Genomic DNA, 22,746 nt, shown 5'->3' with positions numbered 1-22,746 from the left:
CTTTTTTTTACATTTTTACTTAGAGCCTGTATGGGACATTAATTTTTATTTTTCTGATCCCTGATCTCATGTAATGTAATAGACATATATTACATTACATGAGATCTTCACTGACTTTCACAGTCAGTCTCCTGCCAGGCTTCAGCTGCAGGCTGAGCCAGGCAGGACACCATATGTGGCAGAGCTGGAGGCGGTCATGTGACCTCCAGCTGCCATAGCAACCTAAGGTCCTGGAAGCTATCAGGGGTCGTCGGAGAGGTAAGTGGACGACCCCCTCTCCTCCTGCTGTCTTCTATATGCCGCGATCACTATAGATCGCGGCATATAGAAGACAGCAAAGGGTTAACATCACTGGGACCTGATCCAATCAGGTCCCGATGATGTTCCCTGTCAGAGCTATCGCTCTGCACCGCTCCTGCAGCGCTTGCAGGACCCTGGTGGTCCTGAGCGCTGCGGGACCACCCACCGTTTTTAAACGTCCGCGCTGCACAGAGCCCAGGCAGCGCGGACGTTTATCTACAGTGGGCGGTCGGGAAGCGGTTAAAAAAATGTCTACGATTGAGAGTTTTTCCTTATCAAATATAACGATGAAATTTTCATATGGAAAAAAACTTAAAAGTACATTTTAATTAATAGATTTTATTATATTATTTCAATATTTTATTCTGTGTTATGTAAGAGCAGTAAAAAGCATATGGCGTAATATAAATATGTAATAACAAAGGATTAAAAAACCTATAATAATACAGCTAATAAAGTATAATGTTAACAAAAGTGCCCCCACAGTGAATTCCTCCACACACACGGTATGGTGACCCCATCATAGTAGCATTCGCCAACTCTAATCCCCATACAGCCATCCTTACCGTATAATGGCCACAAAAAGTGCTTCTTACATTAATGGGACCCATATAGTCCTCTATACAGTATAACGGGGCCCCGCATTGCCTCCTATACAGTATAATGGCCCCACATAGTGCTCCATACAGTATAATGGCCCCATATAGTGCTCCATGCAGTATAATGGCCCCACATAGTGTTGCATGCAATATAATAGCCCCACATAGTGCTCCATACAGTATAATGGCCCCACATAGTGCTCCGTACAGTATAATGGACCTCACTTAGTGTTCCATGCAGTATAATGGGCCCCACATAGTGCTACATACAGTACAATGGTCCCTTATATTCCTCCATACAGTATAATGGTCCCACATAGTGCTCCATACAGTATAATGGGCCCCACATAGTGCTCCATACAGTATAATGGCCCCACATAGTGCTCCATACAGTATAATGGCCCCACATAGTGCTCCATACAGTATAATGGGCCCCATATAGTGTTCTATGCAGTATAATGGCACCACATAGTGTTCTATACAGTATAAAGGGCCCCACATCCAGGATGCCGATACAGTTGAAAGTGCGATGCCAGGCTGGAGACCCGCCTGTGCGCCAAACATACTCTGGGAACCCGCTCAGCATCGTGGGCCAAATATACCCACCCTGAGGGCCAAATTTAACATAAGTGTTGTAGCGCTACAGAGTAATACTTTATTTGTTATATATGGAGATGGCTGCTCGAAGTAAGCACCTGTACACAGGGCTGTTGAGTCGATAAGCCAAACCTCCGACTCCTCAGTTTCCCTGACACCGACTCCTTCATACATGGCTCATGTTTAAGTGATAAATTTACTGTAGCACAGATTAATCTCAGCTAAAAGTCTAGACCCTTAGATCAGGAATAGGACAGACATTTATAGGACATTTCATAACTTTCCCAAATTCTTATGAAAAAATATTCCCCACAAACTGCATTGAACTACTGCGCCCAATTTATTATATATTTTAGGAGTCTGAGTCGGTCCATTTTATACCGACTCCACTAAAATGGGCTCCGACTCCACGACTCCAACTCCACAGCCCTGCCTGTATACACATGTTTTCTGTTTGGAAGTGACAGTCAGTCTTTTGATATTAGTATCTAAAGTCAGACACAATGTTAAATCTTGCAATGAATATTACAAAGTGAAAGGGATTACCATACAGCTGATGTCACCGGGAGCCCCTTGACGCCCGTTTCGAGTTGCTTCTTCAGAAGAGGTATCACAATGTATCAGAATTCTGGCACAAATGCCATGTGTCACATTTATGAAAAGGGTAATCCAGAGGTTTTTTGGCTATGGGGTTAAGAACTTACCAACAGGTAGTTGCTAACTACTTGCCTGCTCTGCCCTGAGACACTATTTCTCATTCCTCATTCTAGATTAGTAATTAAGTAAAGAGATCAAAGTACTCAGTAAATCTGCTTATTCAAACATAATTTGTATTATTGTTATCACAAAACATACAGACACCCCATAAAATCACATCAAAGCCCCTAAAACACAGGAAACCCCAATAAAATTGAGGCAGTGTGGTCAAAGATTTCACTTAAAGCACCAGAGATGATTATAGTTCAGAGAGTCAGGATATAAAGTTATAGCAGTAGAGTTCTGAACCTCTAAGTTTCCTGGAATATACCACATGTACAAACCATTAAATTGTCACATAACATATGTAGATAGAGTACAAATCTTCATAATTCAAGGGATATATCCCATATACAAGCCAGTGAAATAATCACACTTATTACATCAGTTACAGCTTATATAAAAAACATAGGCAATACATTAAGTTTGGGTGCACATCACCACTGATAGGGATCATGCCACAGTATTAGTTAACAACCAAGTGGTATCAAGGTTATAGTACCCCCAAGGCAGGCATAACACAAACCAGTGCCAGAGTATTAGAAGACCACACTGCCTCTTACCCACCGACGAAGCAGCACGCGAAACGCGCGTTGGGGTACGAGGCAGTGTGGTCTTCTAATACTCTATGCATGTGCCCCATTTAGCCTTTGATATGCAGCATGTGCTCCACGTAGCCTCTGATATGCAGCATGTGCCCCATGTAGCCTCTGATGTGCAGCATGTGCCCCACATAGGCTCTGATATACAGCATGTGCCGCACGTAGGCTCTGATATACAGCATGTGCCCCACGTAGGCTCTGATATACAGCATGTGCCCCACGTAGCCTCTCATATACAGCATGTACCCCACGTAGGTTCTGATATACAGCATGTGCCCCACGTAGGCTCGGATATACAGCATGTGCTCCACGTAGCACCCCTATATTCAGCATGTGCCCCATGTAGCCTCCTATATAAAGCATGAGCCCCCACATAGCCTCTTATATACAGCATGTGCCCCACATTGCCCCCTATGTACAGTATGCGCCTCACATAGCCTCTTATATACAGCATGAGCCCCCCTATATACATACAAATATCCCATAAACATGAAAAAACCCAACAGCACATCCCCCAGCGCTCTGCCTCTGTCCTCTCTGGTGCACTGACTCTCCGCAGTGCACAGCTGATGCAATAAATGATGTCATCATGACTGCTGGCTTGCACGCTGATTGATGGAAGATGGAACCCGTAGAGCCGTCCTCCACCAATGTATTTACCACTGTCTGCATCCAGACAGTGTGGAGAACGGTGCCAGCGAGTGGCGGCGGGGAATGGCTGGGGAGGGCACAGTGCGGCCCGTGAGCCACTGTTTCAGCCCTTTTGGCTGTTTCAGTCGATTGGGCCGGACTGGAAGAGCCAGAGGGCCAGATGTGGCCTGCGGGCCACACTTTGTCCAGATCTGATCTAGACCAACCCAGCCTTATTAACGGTTCCTCAGTTTCTCTACTGCCACTGATATGTGACACTGCTCATTACAATCTGCAGCTGTCCATCAGGGCCGTGTGGGTACGTGGAGACTGAATTTACTTGAACTCATAAACGAGGTCATTCCATAGCAGAACTCCTAAAATGCTCATTTTAATATACAGTGGTGGCCAAAAGTATTGGCACCCCTGCAATTCTGTCAGCTAATACTCAGTTTCTTCCTGAAAATGATTGCAATCACAAATTCTTTGGTATCATTATCTTCATTTAATTTGCTTGCAAGGAAAAAACACAAAAGAGAATGAAGCAAAAATCAAATCATTAATCATTTCACACAAAACTCCAAAAATGGGCCAGACAAAAGTATTGGCACCCTCAGCCTAGTACTTGGTTGCACAACCTTTAGCCAAAATAACTGCGAACAACCGCTTCCGGTAACCATCAATGAGTTTCTTACAATGCTCTGCTGGAATTGTAGAGCATTCTTCTTTGGCAAACTGCTCCAGGTCCCTGATATTTGAAGGGTGCCTTCTCCAAACTGCCATTTTGAGATCTCTCCACAGGTGTTCTATGGGATTCAGGTCTGGACTCATTGCTGGCCACCTTAGAAGTCTCCAGTGCTTTTTCTCAAACCATTTTATAGTGCTTTTGGAAGTGTGTTTAGGGTGATTGTCCTGCTGGAAGACTCATGACCTCTGAGGGAGACCCAGCTTTCTCACACTGGGCCCTACATTATGCTGCAAAATTTGTTGGTAGTCTTCAGACTTCATAATGCCATGCACACGGTCAAGCAGTCCAGTGCCAGAGGCAGCAAAGCAACCCCAAAACATCAGGGAACCTCCGCCATGTTTGACTGTAGGGACAGTGTTCTTTTCTTTGAATGCCTCTTTTTTTTTCCTGTACACTCTATGTTGATGCTTTTTCCCAAAAAGCTCTACTTTTGTCTCATCTGACCAGACAACATTCTTCCAAAACGTTTTAGGCTCTCAGGTAAGTTTTGGCAAACTCCAGCCTGGCTTTTTTATGTATCGGGGTAAGAAGTGGGGTCTTCCTGGGTATCCTACCATACAGTCCCTTTTCATTCAGACGCCGACGGATAGTACGGGTTGACACTGTTGTACCCTGCAGGGCAGCTTGAACTTGTTTGGATGTTAGTCGAGGTTCTTTATCCACCACCCGCACAATCTTGCGTTGAAATCTCTCGTCAATTTTTCTTTTCCGTCCACATCTAGGGAGGTTAGCCACAGTGCCATGGGCTTTAAACTTCCTGATGACACTGCGCACGGAAGACACCGGAACATTCAGGTCTTTGGAGATGGACTTGTAGCCTTGAGATTGCTCATGCTTCCTCACAATTTGGTTTTTCAAGTCCTCAGACAGTTCTTTGGTCTTCTTTCTTTTCTCCATGCTCAATGTGGTACACACAAGGACACAGGACAGAGGTTGAGTCAACTTTAATCCATGTTAACTGGCTGCAAGTGTGATTTAGTTATTGCCAACACCTGTTAGGTGCCACAGGTAAGTTACAGGTGCTGTTAATTACACGAATTAGAGAAGCATCACATGATTTTTCAAACTACTTTTGTCCACCCCCTTTTTTAGGTTTGGTGTGGAATTATATTCAATTTGGCTTTAGGACAGTTCTTTTTGTGTTTTTTCATTGAAGACAAATTAAATGAAGATAATAATACCAAAGAATTTGTGATTGCAATCATTTTCAGGAAGAAACTGAGTATTATCTGACAGAATTGCAGGGGTGCCAATACTTTTGGCCACCACTGTAAGCGTTATAGTGTGATATTCTGACATGCATCCTCATCAGGTCTACAAGATCTATTTAATAATCTGTATAGTTTGTAATATGAAATCTGGTGCCTGGTCCACTTGAAGACATGACTGATAAATCTCTCCCAGTATGTTCACTGTGCCTTATAGTGAAATCTTATAAAGCCTTCCCCCCTATAACAGAAGCTGTAATACAGCACTCATGGCAGTCAGTTGGAGCATAATGTATCCCTAGACTTTCTTACAGAGGCATACAGAGATTCTTTTCAGTGCGTCAGCACACAGAGTGCCAACAGCTCTTCTATATGGCACATTATACATTTCTGACAGCCCTACTACATGCTGCTCTTCCTAGGTATCCATATTTAGAATTCCTTCCACAGGCACAGTATTGTCTTCACAAGAATAGATAGTGTTGACAGCGGATTAATCTCTGTACTGTCCATCCATTCAACAGTCAATATATATTTATTCAGGAACAAAGATAACACACCTTACAACTTGTATTTCTAAGGCTGCATGCCCACGATCTGTAATAGCAGTGTTTTGGACGCAGCTCACCTGCGCTGCGTCCAAAACGTTGCGTTCTACATTAGAAGCACAGTGGATGGGATTTATAGAAATCCCATGCCCACTGTTCTTCTATTTGATGCCGCATAAACTCACCAGCGGCTCAGCTTTACAAGCCGCATCATGTCAATTTCTGTTTAACAGAAATTTCCCTAAGCGAATGTATTGGATGCTGTAACGCCGCATGTGTTCAATGAATACATGCGGATTTACCTGCATGATCGGACGCAGCTCTTTGGACGCAGTGAAAATACGTTGCGTCCAAAGCGCTGCTATAACCTGATCTTGGGCACATACCCTTATAGATTAGGATCTTAGCATATTGTCTGTTAGCTTGCAAAGTGAAACTAAAGATGTGCTCCAGCTACACACACACTGAGTGAGCAGGCACTTCTTAGTTTCTTTTTTTTTTTTTTTGCAGTATAACACTGACGCACCCCTGGGCCTGTGTCGCGCTGCGTTGCGCACGCGGGAGCTTACCCGGAGCCGGATCTGTTGAGGGTTGTAGTCTCGTGGCGGTGACCTGGTCCGTGCCCAGGGTGTCAAACTAAGTGGCAGTCTATGGCAGTAGATGTTAACTTGGATGTCGACTACGCCACCCGTTGAGTGCGGCTTTGCAGCCGCCGCTGCAGAACAGTCCGCTGAGGCCGGTGGTATGGGTGCAGCGATGATGTTATAACCCCCAACGGGAGGGGTATGGCCTCAGGGCAGCAGGTGAAGATGATGGGGGTTGTGACGGTGCAGTAAGAAGAGTCAGAGTCAGGAGATGCAGTTTCAGGGTTTTTACTCACGGGTGTTCTCTCAGTCACTCTGGCCTTGAGTGACCACCCGAGCCGTGCTGCGTCCACCAGGTCCTGGACTCGGCTAACCCCCAGGCAGTTCCGGAGCGTGGTCCTGAGCTCCCTTCTCTCTCTCTGTCTCTGGCTGTTCCCACCAGGGATCCACCTTTGGCCGGCTCCCTCGGGTCTCTTGGTGGTCAAACCTCCTCTGGGTTCCCTGACCCTATACTTGGTGTGCCTTTCTGGTGGATTTGGTGAGGGTCGTGGCAAATCTTGACCACGACCTCCGGTTCCTGGCTGAGGATAAGTGGCCTCCACCAGTTCGGGTTCCGGTACCCGTGTCCGCCAACCCTTCACCCTTTTTGGTCTGATTCTGGGTTCTTAGGGTTCCCTCTGGTCTTCCACTCTGGGCCTTTCTTTCTCCTCTCTCCTCTGCAGGCTTGGCTCTGGAGCTGGGCCCAGCCGGAGCCACAGCTCCCTGTCAGCCCTCCTGGCTGAACTCTTCCTAAAGACTCCCTCAGCTCTCCCTGTCCTAAGATGGTGCCCACCATATATACTCCCTCTATGTATGAGCCCAGGTGACTAGCACCCAATGAGCTCCTAGCTTTACCCAGAGTACTCCCCCTATCTGCCCCTACACTACTGGGATGTTCCACCCCCCTCCCACTCCAGCCAGGGACAGACGCTGTCGTACCTGCACATTTACTTGGTGGGAGTACCGTAGTTCTGTCCCCCGGAAATGGGATGTATGTAGTGCATGCAGCCTACTGAGCTCAGTCCCACACTCCATCCTTACCCGGGAGTGGAATACCACACCTCTGGGTCGAGGTGCAATACCCCTGTAGCAGCCGAGTCCTCAGGGTGCTACAACACCACTGCTGGAGACAGGAACTCATGCACTATCAAACAGTAGCAAATAGTAGTTGATGCAATATATACATTGATAATCATTATTCCAACACCCCGACTCAACAACTACTTATCCTGTTAGTCCTAGATTGGTTTTGAATTCTTCAAATTTGGCACTTGGAAATGGCTTTGTCATAACGTCAGCTATCATCTGGTCAGTCTCGCAATAAACAAACTCCATTATGCCACATTCTATCAAATCACGCAGGTGATAATGTTTAATGTCAATGTGTTTAGTTCTTTCATGGATCTTTTCACTGCATGCAAGTTTAAAGTTTAACCCATCACCCAGTTTTTTTCATGTGTGAACTAAGACTAGCATCTTAATAAGCACCAGTGTTGCATTCCATAAAGGGGTATATAACCTCCTTACTACCCCTGTTTACCCTCCAAAAACTTTATGAAACTCTCCCCCACTCTATTTAAATTCTGTCGGGGTGTTTTATGTTTTAGGCTCTGCCCGCAATAGGGCGCATGCGCACTTATGTTTTAGGCCCAGCCCGCAGTAGGGCAGAGCAAAGTGCACAGGCGCAAGACGGCAATGTCTCTGCGCAGGCGCGAGATGTCACCCGCCTATGTGGATGATGCAGGAAGCATCATCCACGTCACTCAGAACAGGAGGATGACAATCAGAAGCCAGGAGGAGGGATAGACTCAACAACGACGCCTATTGGACAGGACTGGCAGGATTTACATAGAGCGTGGGGGAGTTTCAAAAGGTTTTTGGTGGGTATACAGGGGGTTATATAATCCTTCATGAAATGCAGCACAGGTGCTGATTAAGGTGCTAATCTTAGTTCACACATGAAAAAAATGGTGACAGGTTCCCTTTAATGCATCCTTGGTTGTCTTCATAAATCACCGTTGATTGAGTTGATGGCTTACAAAGATCACCAACAATTGGTTTACCAAATGACCTCTTGACTTGCGTGGGCTGCAGACACATACTCTGCTTCTCTAGATGGCAAGGCTACAGACACCTGTTTTCTGCTAGATCAAGAAATTGAAATTTCTCCAAGCTTGAATAAATAGCCACTTTTCGATTTACGATCACTTAAGTCACCAGCCCTGTCTGCATCCACATAGCTTGTGAGTTTTATATCTCCTGTTGCAGATATCCTTAAATTTATGTCTTGAGTATCTTTCAAGTATCGAAGTTTCTTAACGGCATTCCAGTCTTTTTGGCGCGTTTTTTCCACATATCTGCAGAGAATTCCAATTGTTGCTGTGATATCTAGTTGAGTCATAGTTGCTATGTATAGATGTGCCCCCACTACCTGTCTGTATTTCTCATTGTTAGGTGACAGATCATCTTCTCCTTAGCAGCATTAATCCACTGCAGTTTTTCATGATCAGGTAGCATCTCTGACTTAGGTAGTGTTTTGACAAAGTAAGTACAATACTAGGGCCAATAAACACTAAGCAAACAGCTGAGGGCTGTTATTAATAGCGAGGGAAATTTTTTTGCTAATGGCTTCTTCCCTGGCTAGTAATATCAGCCCATCATGACCATTTTGGAGCTCACACCCACTGTGCTTGTTTTTGAAGCTGCGTAAACTCATCCGCAGCATGTCAGCATGTCAATTATTAAAGTGGAGACACTAATCTTTGCTGCAGATTTTGACTGATTGAAATGTCATTACGTGCGGCACTAGAATGCAGCATTTTGGACACAGCGAAAATACGCTGCATCCAAAGCGCTGCTGGTTCTTGATCGTGGGGACGTACACTAAAGGCTAACTTAACAGCTGTGAACTGTTATTAATAGCGAGGAAACATGTTTGCCTAATGGCCCCTTCCTAGGCTAAAAATAGCAGCCCTCAGCTGCCCCAGAAATGGCACTTCATATTTGAATGGGATTAGGTGTCGCTGACACCAAGCCCTAGGTTTAGTAATGAAGAGGTATCAACCAGACACCCTCATTACTAAACCTGTAAATAGAGTTAAATAAACACACACACCGAGACTAAAACACTTTATTTGAAATAAAACAGACACATTCTTTGAAATTAACCCAATATACTCACCCGAGATCCGACAGTAATCCAAGGGTTAAAGCGATGTCCCACGTTTCTTTTTTCAAATATCTTTATTTAGCTTCAAAAAGAATTCATTTCTGTACAAAAGCTCATGCAAAAACTCACGTTTTTTTCCGCAGCATTTTTGCTGCCAAGAGATGCAGAAACCTCGCAGAAATTTGTTATCAAATACTCAACGTGCGCACTTAGCCTAAATCTGAATACCAAATATCCACATGGCATAAAACTTTAAAAATGATCTCTTTTTCATATATTGAATTCATGTTTCTTAATAATCATCTTCATTTTTTTTGTTTGCTTCTGTCTAATATATATTGTCATTTTCTGTGTTTCCTTTTGGTTCTTTTATGCACACACATGTTCATCATATCTGTGTACCCATATAATTGGTCTCATGACTTTGATTCTAAAGAGTAACTACAACTAAGGGCGTACTTAGCACCAGAAACGCGTCACTTTTTACTACCATATGGGAATACTTTTTTAATGTACCTATTTTTCACACTTCTCTCCAAAATTTGTCAGTTTTAAAACTTTTGTTCACAACTGTACATACATTGATCCCTGTCAGCCTTGTTAAGCTGAACCATGTAAAAATGAAGCAAAAAATTGTCATAATATCAAATGTAAATGGGCAAGCAGCAAATCCAGCTTATTTACGAGCTGGAAGTTCTCCTTACCCTATAGCCTTTGATCATCACTCATTACTTTTGTGGTATCAGGACTCCCCATGGCTCCCCAGCCCATGTATCAGTCACACTGGTGTGCCTTGTGAGTGTACAATAAGTCTATGTCATTTTTAGCACACGTCCTCCAGGCTCAGCCTCTTTTGACTCTGATGGGGCAGTGTAAGATTTGGAAGGTGTGAGTTTAGCTGATCTGTGTTTTTTTATGGATAATCAATGCTTTATTGTTGTAACTGGTTGCATTCCTGCAAATGTATATCTTTTAGTAATGTGCACGCTATTGTGCTGCTTTTGCATTATGTCCCTTTTCAGCCAGCAGCAAGAAGCATTCTTTGTGAAAGTTGTCATGTAATTAAATTAGCATATACTGAAAAGGTTATTTATCTTTCAGTCTGGAGTAGGAGTTAGTTGGACTGACAGTGTTCATGCCCCACTTACTTGCTAATTTTTGTCTGTGTTCTGGGGTTTGGCTGATTTGGCTGTCTTCACTGACCACCTAATACAGCATGAGAGGAGGCTAACATCTACATTAGCCACCAGCATTTAAACCGAGCCACTGATGTTCCCCACCCTGCAGCCATCCTCTCCTCATCTTTTCTGTCATTTTCAATTTATCCTTTCGCTCTACTGAGCCCTTGTTGTCATAGCCCTGATAGTAATTACTGAGAAAAACCAGCGGCAAATGACTTTGGATCTCCCATACATAGACGATGGATTCTCCAGCTTGTGTAAAAAGTACAACAGGTGCCAGCGGCTTCATTTTTAGGAGGCTTACCCCCTTATCTGTAGACACATCCAGCTGGCTATTAATATGCCCTTTGGATATGTCTATTCTTTTAGCCCTTTACCTGTGTACTATTTAGATATGTAGAGTTGTGCTATGAAGAAAAAAAAAATCTTCATTAACATTTATTGACTGTAGGAGACAATTCTTGAAATGTCTCAGTGTGGGGTGTTAAAAAAAATAATAATAACTTCTAAAAGTTAACGTTCATATTTTTCATTTGAAGCTTGTCTACAGATTTTCCAGAGTCTGATGCTAACACGACTAGGCCGTTGTAACATTTCTTCAATTACCAAGTAACTGCATAATTCAATGGCTCCTAGAATCAATGTTTTGTCCATGGCGACAGGGATTCAAGCCATTGCACATTTAGGCAATATGGTATCACTCAATAGGGCAGATTTGTCAATTTGAACAAAGTGGCAAAACTGGTGTGATGGTTCTGAAAAATATTGTCTGCATTTTATGTATATGTGTATATATATATATATATATATATATATATATATATATATATATTAATATATATATTATTCAACAGTTGCAAAGAGTTTCAGGAGTCCAAAAGGCATAGACAAATTATTTGTGAATGTAGCCTTCTAAATTAGATGTTACATGCAAGTGGACTTTAATTGCACAATTTCCAGCCATGCCAAGGTTGTCAGCTAGAACCTCTTAAGAGGAATCTGCAATCAGAAAATGACTTATTGTTTAAATCAGGTTTATATGTTAAATGTACTTTTTAATTTTTTTTATTTTTTCTTTAATATGATTTAATAAACTGAAATCTTGCAATTTTCACACTGGCCACTAGGCTAAATATCAGACTCTATCAAACTCTCTCTACCTTTCTGCACAAAAGACTTTTCTGTAGACTCCTTATAATCACAGACAGTATTACAATGACAAATAACATGTATTCACAGCTCATAACACAGGATCTATCATTCACAATATTTGATGGTCCTGCTCACCCCCTCCTCCTTTTCTTTCATAATAACCTTTGCACTGATGAGAGCATGCTCTAATGAAAGCAATATTTGTTTTTAAATATAGTGACATGAAAAATACTAAAAAAATAATGAAAATGAATACAAAAACGTAATTGAATCCCTTATTGACAGCCAATTTTGGCCTTCATGACCAAGCCTCATTTTTCAATTCTGATGTGTCATTTTATGTGGTAATGACTTTGTAATGCCTCCACATATCCCAATGATTTTGAGATTGTTTTTTTTTTTCATGACACTTTGTAACTTATATTAATGGTAAATTTAGGTCAATTTGTGGGGGGTGAGTTTTCTGAAAATATTTAAAATTTGATGAAAATTTAGAAAATTAGCAGGTTTCAAACTTTGAATGTTTAACCCCTTCCCAACATATGATGTACTGTTATGTCATATTCTGGGCCCCTGATCTTTCCCAGCAAATGATGGCTGTTATTCAGCGATCATCTGCCTCCAATAGCCACACGTGAAGCAGAGCTCCGCCCGCAGCTGTTAACCTGTTCACAGCGCGCCAGCAGGGGGGAACGTGACACAATCGCGAGGCACCTACTGTATGGGTTGCCATGATGAATCTGCTGAAAACCTTTGTGTCTGTCAAGACGATACTCCTGTGAAAGCCAGGCTGTAGCTGATGCTCATAGGAGACTTTTTGATTTTCGTTATACATAGTAGTACTGTAGTATTACTGTACATAGCACAAGTGATCAGATGATCGCAGGTTTAAGTCTCCTAAAGGGACTAACAAGTACAGTAGAAAGTGAAAAAAAAAGTTTTTTTTTTAAATATGAAAACAATAAAAACAACAACATAAGTTCAAATCACCCCCTTTTTCCCCCATTAAAAGTAAGAAAATTAAAAAATACACATATTTGGTATCACTGCATTCATAAAAGTCTGATCTATCAAAATATAAAATGAATTAATCTGATCAGTAAATGGCGTAATGAGAAGAAAAATCAAAAGCCAGAATTCGTTTTTGGATGCCACAACACTGTAATGAAATGCAATAAGACGCAATCAAAACATTTTATCTACCCTAAAATGGTTCCAAAAACATCAGCTATGGGCACAAAAAAGCCCTAACATAGCCCCATCGACCAAACATTTAAAACGTTACAGGTCTCGGAAAATGGTGACACAAGCAAACTTTTTTTTTTTTTACAACTTGCTGTATTTCTTTTGACCACTTAAATAACAAAATAAAAATTACATGTTTAGTATCTGCATAATCATACTGACCTGAAGAATCATATTGACAGGTCCGTTTTACCGTATAGTAAACAGGGTAAATAAAAAAAAAATAAAAAAAATCAATGTGGAATTGCACTTTATTTGCAATTTCAACGCACTTGGAATTTTTTCTCCCCTCTTTCCAGTGCATCACACGATAAAATGAATGGTGTCATTCAAAAGTACAATTTTTCCCGCAAAAACACAAGTCCTAATACAGCTATGTGGATGGAAAAATAAAAAGTTATAGCTCATGGAAGAAGGGAAGAAAAAAACGGAAATTGGCTGTGGCGGGAAGGAGTTAAACCCTTAAACCCAATCATAGCATACCATGCAAAAAAAGTTTGTCTTTTACTCGCTTATATACTGCCATAAATTCCACAGCAATTTGCAGACATCATTGCTATCCCCATTGGGGCTCACAATCTAAATTCCCTATCAATATGCCTTTGGAGTTTTAATAACTAACCTTTTCCATATGTCTACTTTACATAACATCATTTTTCAATCGTCCTTTTATTTTGATAGGATGTTAGAAGGGTTAAACGTTTAGCAGCAATTTTTCATTTTTCCAATTAAATTTTCAACTCCTTTTGAAGGGCCTACATGTTGAGAAAATACCCAAATATAATACCTTTTTAAAAACGCACTTTTCCAATTTTTCAAAATTGCTGGCAGGAAGCTCAACCGTTTACAGGATTTAGCGCAAAATGGAATGAAAAAAAATGAAAATTAAACCCCCCCCCCCCTAAATGTTACTTTTGCCTCAAATTTTTTCTATCTAGCAAGGGGTCGTAGGATAAAATGGACCCTACAACTTGTTACACAATTTCTCCAAAACACAGTTGGATATTAGTGTTTGGTCACACAGCTGAGCTTCAAAAGAGACCTCGGCTTTTCACTACCGTGATGACGGTGGGTATGGACCCACTCCACTGCTGGCTGGGCTTACCCTGAAGGGGCGTGACTAAGTGGCTATCTGGTCTTCACTAGGGCCTCTGTTGGTGAGGTTAGGCTTGGGCCATTAGGGTAGCCACCAGGTGCCACTCCAGGGTAGTGCCCGGATCTGCAGCAGCTGACCAACTGGTCAAGGCAGGGGTACAAGTAACAGACGGAAAAGGCTGAGACGTCGTTAGGAAGTCCAAGGTTGGGTTAGACAGCGCAGGTTCAGAAGACATAGCCGGAGTCAGAAGTCGAGAAATCAGACAGAACGAGTAGAGAAACCGGGTCGGTAACAGGAAAGTCAGAATAATACAACATCTTGACAAAGCACAAGAGTAAATGGTAACTAAGAGCTAAGTTCAGGCAAGGTGTGAAGGGAGAAGCTGCCTAATATATCCCCTGCTGGCAGGGAATAGGCCAGGGAAGCTAAACTCTGCAGGACACAGCAGGCTTAAATTCCTGAAGAGTCTGGCAACGCCTCCCCATAGCCAGGTGGAGACAGCAGGAAAATGCAGCAGTGCTGGGAGTGCTGCGAGAGGCAACTCAGGGAGGCGGCCTGATGTGAGGAGAAGCAGAGCAGAGTAGGACGGCGCTGAGAAGTCGTGCGAGTTACTGGCGTGACACAAAGTATATAGTGTTTGGGATTAAGTAATCACAGGTTCAAGATCCCTAAATGGACTGAAAAGTAAAGTGAAAAGTTTAAAAAAAATATATAAAAATTCAAATCACTACCCTTTTCCTCCATTAAAAAAATAAAGAAATAAACATATTTGGTATTGCCACATTCGTAGGTCCGATCTATTCAAATCTAAAATTAACACAAGTGATAAATGCCATAATGTGGGAAAATAAGTTAAAAACTCCAGCATTGTGGTTTTAAGTTGACGACACCTCCCTAAAAAATACAATAAAAAGCAATCAAAAAGTACTATATGCCATAAAATGGCAAAACGCCATAAGAACAAAACACAAAAAAACAATTTTGAAATTACATAATTTTCACCATTTCATAGCTCTTTGGACTTTTTTTTTTTTGCTGCTATTCAGAACATGATACGGTAAAATGAATGGTTTCATTCAAAAGCACAAATTACCCCACAAAAAACAAGTCCTCACACAGCTATGTCGATGGAAAAATAAAAAAGTTATGGCTTTGGAAGCGCAAAATTGCTCGCTCCTGAAAGCTGTAAACATGTACTTTGATATGCCTAAAATAAAGCAGTGTTCATTAATTCTTGTGGATTTCCACATTGTTTGTTAAGATTTGCCACATTGACATAGGTTATTTTTGGCAATATAACTGCTGGAGATACAGTATATCAGTCACGAGCTTCTACAAAAACAACAGAAATGGTGACCTCATGTGGTAAAAGGAGCAATTTCAGATAATCTCGCCCGCTACAAGGTGAATGTAATTCTTTTTCTTTCATGCAAAAAAGATATGATGAAGCCATGGACAATTCCGATAATGTGTATTCATGTTAGGCTAGGGCAGGGGTGAGCAACCTTTTTCCTGCTAGTGGCCATTTGAATATTTATACCATTATTTGGGGGCCATACAAAATTATCAACTTGAAATTTATCCTGCCATATTTGGTTAAACATTTAATTAACTTGCCCATAATGTGATTGCTGTAATATTAGGTGATATTGATAATGTTGCTGTTCTAGATTTGCGTCGGTCTCAAGCGCAGTCGCCTCTTTGCAATGAATTGTGAAAAGAACTTGCAGCAGTAAGTTCTGAACACAGATGTAGATTTCACTACATGTCTACTCACAGTGGGAAATTCATCACTGCTCATGTTACATTTGTAGAACTCAAGAAGTGGGGGGGCCTGCAGTATACATCACATAGGAGACACTGAGACTGCTGTATACATCACATAGACACTGAGGTTGCTATACAGTATATACGTCACATAGGAAATACTGGGTCTAGTGTGTATACACTGCTCAAAAAAATAAAGGGAACACTCAAATAACACATCCTAGATCTGAATGAATGAAATATTCTCATTGAATACTTTGTTCTGTACAAAGCTGAATGTGCTGACAACAAAATCACAAAAAAGTCATCAATGGAAATCAAATTTATTAACCAATGGAGGCCTGGATTTGGAGTCACCCTCAAAATTAAAGTGGGAAAACACACTACAGGCTGATCCAACTTTGATGTAATATCCTTAAAACAAAAAACCAAGCAATGTGAACTGAGGTCTAAGATGGTAGACGTGCAAGAAATAGGAGCATGTTCACACTAGCAAAAAGAAGCAAAACCTACAAAAGACAAAAATATATCTCATACCCTACCATCATTATATATAAATGTAAAGCAAAGTTGCATAATAAATATAGGGTACTTAGTGAACTATTTTTGATCAAAAAAAGTATACAAGCCGTCCCACCAGCGGCAAGGTGACCCTAAATTGGGACGGTACCTATACTGTCTATATTAAAAACCTTACTGTATATCAAAGTTAAAGTAATGCATATAAAAGGGTAGACAAATAGGACCGGGTCCCAACTCCAGACCACCCAGGCCCGTGGTAAGCTACATATATACTAATCAGCTCAACAAAGGGGATGCCACACCCTTAAATTGCACAGAATGCAAACAAGACAAAAAACCAAGCAATGTGATGGTAGGGTATGAGATATGGTTATCCTTAAAACAAGTCAAAATGAGGCTCAGTATTGTGTGCGGCCTCCATGTGCCTGTATGACCTCCCTACAACGCCTGGGCATGCTCCTGATGAGGTTGCGGATGGTCCCCTGTGGGATCTCCTCCCAGACCTGGACTAAAGGATCCGCCAACTCCTAGATAGTGTATGGTGCAACGTGATGTTGGTGAATGGAGTGAGACAGGATGTCCCAGATGTCCTCAATCGGATTCAGGTCTGGGGAACAGGCGGGCTAGTCCATAGCTTCAATGCCTTCATCTTGCAGGAACTGCTGACACACTCCAGCCACATGAGGTCTGGCATTGTCCTGCATTAGGAGGAACCCAGGGCCAACCGCACCAGCATATGGTCTCACAAGGGGTCTGAGGATCTCATCTCCGTACCTAATGGCAGTCAGGCTACCTCTGGCAAGTACATGGAAATGCCACCCCACACCATTACTGACCCACTGCCAAACCAGTCATGCTGAAGGATGTTGCAGGTAGCAGATCGCTCTCCACGGCGTCTCCAGACTCTGTCACGTCTGTCACGTGCTCAGTGTGAACCTGCTTTCATCTGTGAAGAGCACAGGGCGCCAGTGGCGACTTTGCCAATCCTGGTGTTCTGTAGCAAATGCAAAGATTCCTGCATGGTGTTGGGCTGTGAGCACAACCCCCATCTGTGGACGTCGGGCCCTCATACCACCCTCATGGAGTCAGTTTCTAACCGTTTGTGCAGACACATGCACATTTGTGGCCTGATGGAGGTCATTTTGCAGGGCTCTGGCAGTGCTCCTCCTGTTCCTCCTTGCACAAAGGTGGAGGTAACGGTCCTGCTGCTGGGTTGTTGCCCTCCTATGGCTCCCTCCACATCTCCTGGTATCTGCTCGCATTCATGTGCCTTCCTGGATGAGCTGCACTACCTGAGCAACTTCTGTGGGTTGTAGAGTCCATCTCATGCTACCACGAGTGTGAAAGCACAACCAACATTCAAAAGTGACCAAAACATCAGCCAGAAAGCATTGGTACTGAGATGTGGTCTGTGGTCCCCACCTGCAGAACCACTCCTTTATTGAGTGTGTCTTGATAATTGCCAATATTTTCCATCTATTGTCTATTCCATTTGCACAACAGCATGTGAAATTGATTGTCAATCAGTGTTGCTTCCTAAGTGGACAGTTTGATTTCACAGAAGTTTGATTTACTTAGAGTTATATTCTGTTGTTTAAGTGTTCCCTTTACATCACATAGGATACACTGGGGCACATACATCACAGGAGACACTGGGGCATATACATCACAAGATGTTGGGGGCACAAACATCACAGGAGGCGCTGGGGCACATAAATCACAGGAGACGCTGGGGCATATACATCACAAGATGGGGGCACATACATCACAGGAGACACTGGGGCACAAACACCACAGGAGATGCTGGGGCACAAACATCACATGAGATGCTGGGAGCATATACAATGCAGGAGGGGCTGTCGCCATCAGTGGGACTGGAGTACAGAGCACATTGACTCCAACCACAAAATATATCCTGGCCAACATAAGGACATAATCCTTCATTGCACGTGCCGCAGCGTTCTGTAGTGAACGCTGCGTGTGTGTGCTCGCAGTGTCAGGAGCAATTACAGGGCTGGCAGTTTGTCGGCCACCTGCCCAAACACTGCGATTCCGGGTGAAAGCACTGTGATCCCCGGGAATCTGCTCGGTGGCTGGAGAAAAGGACATGCTCTACCTCTTCTGAGGTGCTATGTTGACAGGGCATGACTTCGGACATTATGCTCTTGACAGCTGGCTCCCCACAGTTAGGCAGCGGGGAGCGAGCTGTCAATGAGCATGACATTGGCAGTCATGCCCCGTCAACAGAACAGAAGAGAAACAGCTGCTCTGTGAATTTGACATCACCGGAACCTCAGAATCGCCGGCGGCAGCGGTCTGTGACCACTCTGATCCGGCAGAGATTGGCTCTGGGCACAACAGGCAGGTAGGTAGCAACTACCTGTCTGTACGTTCTTAGGTCCATAAGAAAAAAATAAATTCGACCCGGATAACCCCTTTAAGATTGGCTCTTGACAAGGCTCCTGTCATGATGGCAGTGTTTGTGATAGCCTGGCAGCTTGTAATAAAGCTTCCATGGACAGGGAAAGTGCTAGCCACTCTGTTTTCCAGATCCCAAGGTTGTCCGGACTATCATCTTTAAACTGTGTAAGGATCTGGACTTACACAGGTGTCCCTGGGTTAGGGCAATGGAGTAGACTGCTAGCCAGTGGAGCTAGGTAACGGCAACAAGGATTGTTGCATGGAGTCACAGGAGGTGAAAGTTAGAGACAAAATCGGAAAGCAAGCAGGTGGTCAGAATATGAGCCGAGGTGAGAAAACAGAATAATCAAAATATCACAACTGGAGCAGCGAGCAGAGATGTGGACCAGGTTGCGTGGAATTTAATAACTGGCAGTGTGGAACATGGATACAAGAACTTAAATAGCAACAGCACCACCCAGGGCTAACAGCGTGGAGCTAATACAAACCAGGGATAGAAGTTTACTTTTAAGCTCCCTCGATGGCTCAACAAGTCCTGAAGAATTACACTAAGTTGTAGCGTTATTGCACTGCATCACCTACAGCGAATGGGCCATACCACCCACAAACAGAGGGAGCCGGCACCAACACCACTGTCACAACTCCATCCTGTAAATTCAAATTGTTTATCACAGTTCGAATTTTGTTACAAAAAAGTGGAACAAGCTTGATGCTTAATATACTGTATTTTTCTGAGTATAAGACTCACCGTACCATACGACGCACCTAGGTTTTAGAGGAAGAAAATAGAAAAAAAATCTAAGCAAAAAATGTGGTTATGATGCACTGTTAAGGGGGAGGGAGTCTGCTGCTGATACTGTTATAGGGCTAATGTCCCCCAATTCTGTTAATATCACCCATCGTGGTATATATGCCCCTCCTTCCTATTATACGTTTACTGGTATGCATGGCACCCCAATCCCCCATCCTGGTATGCATGGCACCCCAATCCCCCATCTTGGTATGCATGGCACCCCTCATCCCCATCCTGATATGCATGGCACCCCTCCATCCTGGAATACATGGCACCCCTCCATCCTGGTATGCATGGCACCCCTCATCCTGGTATGCATGGCACCCCTCCATCCTGTTATGCATGGCACCCCTGATCCCCATCCTGGTATGCATGGCACCCCTCATCCTGGTATGCATGGCACCCCTCATCCTTATCCTGGTATACATGGCACCCCTCCATCCTGGTATGCATGGCACCCCTGATCCCCATCCTGGTATGCATGGCACCCCTCATCCTTATCCTGGTATGCATGGCACCCCTCATCCCTATCCTGGTATGCAAGGCCCCCATCATCCTTATCCTGGTATGCATGGCCCCCCCATCCTTGTCCTGGTATGCATGGCACCCCTCCATCCTGCTATGCATGGCACCCCAATCCCCCAGCCTGGTATGCATGGCACCCCTCATCCCTCTTCCTGGTATGCATGGCACCCCTCATCCCTCTTCCTGGTATGCATGGCACCCCTAAGCCCCATCACGCTACCACAAAAAAATAAACACTTCTACTCACCTTCCTTCCCTGTACTACATTGCTGCGTCCTGTCCGCTAGCAGGTGATCTCACCGTGTCACTGCCATGCGCCCTCGCCAGGTGAGATGAGCTGCAGGAATAGTCACTGCTCCCCACGCCGGGACTGTGTTTGTGGGGAGCAGTGACTTCGTTCTCCTTAATAGCCGGCACACAGTGTAGCTGCAGCGTGGACGTCATGGCCATGGGCGTGGAGAGGGGTGAATATTCATGCTCTTTAATAGAGGGCACATGGGATCGCCCGGCAGCAGCAGGAGCCACGCTGTGGCTACACTGTGTGCCGGCTATTAAGGAAAATTAATATTCAGTGCTCCACATGCCCATGGGAAGCAGAGAATATTAATTTTCTTTAGCAGCGGGCACAGTGTAGGCTGCAGAAGGCGGCTCCTGTGCCCCGCTCCTCTGCCGCTACCCCCACCAGCCACAGTGTGTATATGTGTGTTTATGTATGTGTGTGTGTGTGTGTGTGTGTGTATGTATGTATGTATGTGTATGTATATATATGTGTATGTATATATATATATATATATACATATATATATATATATATACACATATATATATATATTATATATATATATATATATATATATATATATATATATATATATTGTGAGGCAGTGACTGGGATCGTATACGAGGGACGTTATATATCCCCCAGAATGTGTACAGAGACCTATTAAACCCGTTGGAGTGTATTGCAGTCACAGACACAGCTGCGGCTGCAATGCAGGAATGAAGGTGAGCATTGACCTGGTCAAGCTATCTGGCTAAGGCAGATTAAGTAAAACCCGGCAGGGCCTTCATTTCTTGGAGGAGGCTACAGGAAGGCAGTGGGGCGGCCTTCTCCCTCCAACCTGGGTTTTCCAGTGTCTCTTGCCACAGGTCCTTTAAAAACCCGGCATTAAGGGTTAGTGTAGTTCAGTGTTGGGACCTGCTAGGAGCATAGCAGGAAAGCTCGGCAGGCCTGTGAGTGTTTGAACCCACGCCTGGGAAGGCTCTGCACCCGTCAGGCTCTGAGCGGCCCGGCGTGGCCATTGCCCCCGGCAACCGTTGTTTATGGACTTGTGTTAACCCAGCTGCGAACCGGAGGACTTTCTATGTTACTTGTGAGTTTGCTAAAGAAAGCTGTTTATGTTGGACTTGCTTGTGCCACCGCCTCAGTTACAGCACGGTGAGAACACCGCCGCCTTACAAATTATATATATACAGTGCAGACCAAAAATTTGGACACACCTTCTCATTTAAGGATTTTTCTGTATTTTCATGACTATGAAAATTGTACATTCATACTGAATGCATCAAAACTATGAATTAACACATGTGGAATTATATACTTAACAAAAAAGTGTGAAGCAACTGAAAATATGTCTTATATTCTAGGTTCTTCAAAGTAGCTACCTTTTGCTTTGATGACTGCTTTGCACACTCTTGGCATTAACTTGATGAGCTTCAAGAGGTAGTCACCGGAAATGGTTTTCACTTCACAGGTGTGCCCTCTCAGGTTTAATAAGTGGGATTTCTTGCCTTATAAATGGGGTTGGGACCATCAGTTGTGTTGTACAGAAGTCAGGTGGATACACAGCTGATAGTCCTACTGAATAGACTGTTAGAATTTGTATTATGGCAAGAAAAAAGCAGCTAACTAAAGAAAAACGAGTGGCCATCATTACTTTAAGAAATGAAGGTCAGTCAGTCCAAAAATTGGGAAAACTTTGAAAGTGTCTCCAAGTGCAGTTGCAAAAACCATCAAGCGCTACAAAGAAACTGGCTCACATGAGGACCGCCCCAGGAAAGGAAGACCAAGAGTCACCTCTGCTTCTGAGGATAAGTTTATCCGAGTCACCAGCCTCAGAAATCGCAGGTTAACAGCAGCTCAGATTAGAGACCAGGTCAATGCCACACAGAGTTCTAGCAGCAGACACATCTCTACAACAACTGTTAAGAGGAGACTTTGTGCAGCAGGCCTTCATGGTAAAATAGCTGCTAGGAAACCACTG

General features: G+C 43.4%; 2 protein-coding genes across 3 annotated transcripts in view; one reads left to right on the top strand and one right to left on the bottom strand.

Moving 5' to 3' along the window:
* HIGD1B (HIG1 hypoxia inducible domain family member 1B) overlaps window positions 1-2,229 on the bottom strand; it is a 167,799-nt gene extending 165,570 nt beyond the window's left edge. Inside the window, exon 1 of one of the 2 annotated variants that reach the window (XM_073683217.1) lies at window positions 2,043-2,229. The gene's annotated coding sequence lies outside the window, so the exon portion shown is untranslated. The remainder of the gene's footprint in view (window positions 1-2,042) is intronic. The other variant, XM_073683216.1, reaches the window with a different exon arrangement.
* Window positions 1-22,746, top strand: part of GJC1 (gap junction protein gamma 1) — a 143,042-nt gene that overhangs the window by 59,053 nt on the left and 61,243 nt on the right. The window lies entirely within an intron of this gene.

Source organism: Phyllobates terribilis, unplaced genomic scaffold, assembly GCF_046119375.1.
Source record: "Phyllobates terribilis strain yellow unplaced genomic scaffold, ASM4611937v1 Scaffold_5__5_contigs__length_657084704, whole genome shotgun sequence".
NCBI classification, from domain to species: Eukaryota; Metazoa; Chordata; class Amphibia; order Anura; family Dendrobatidae; genus Phyllobates; species Phyllobates terribilis.
This window is presented reverse-complemented; position numbering and strand designations above follow the sequence as displayed.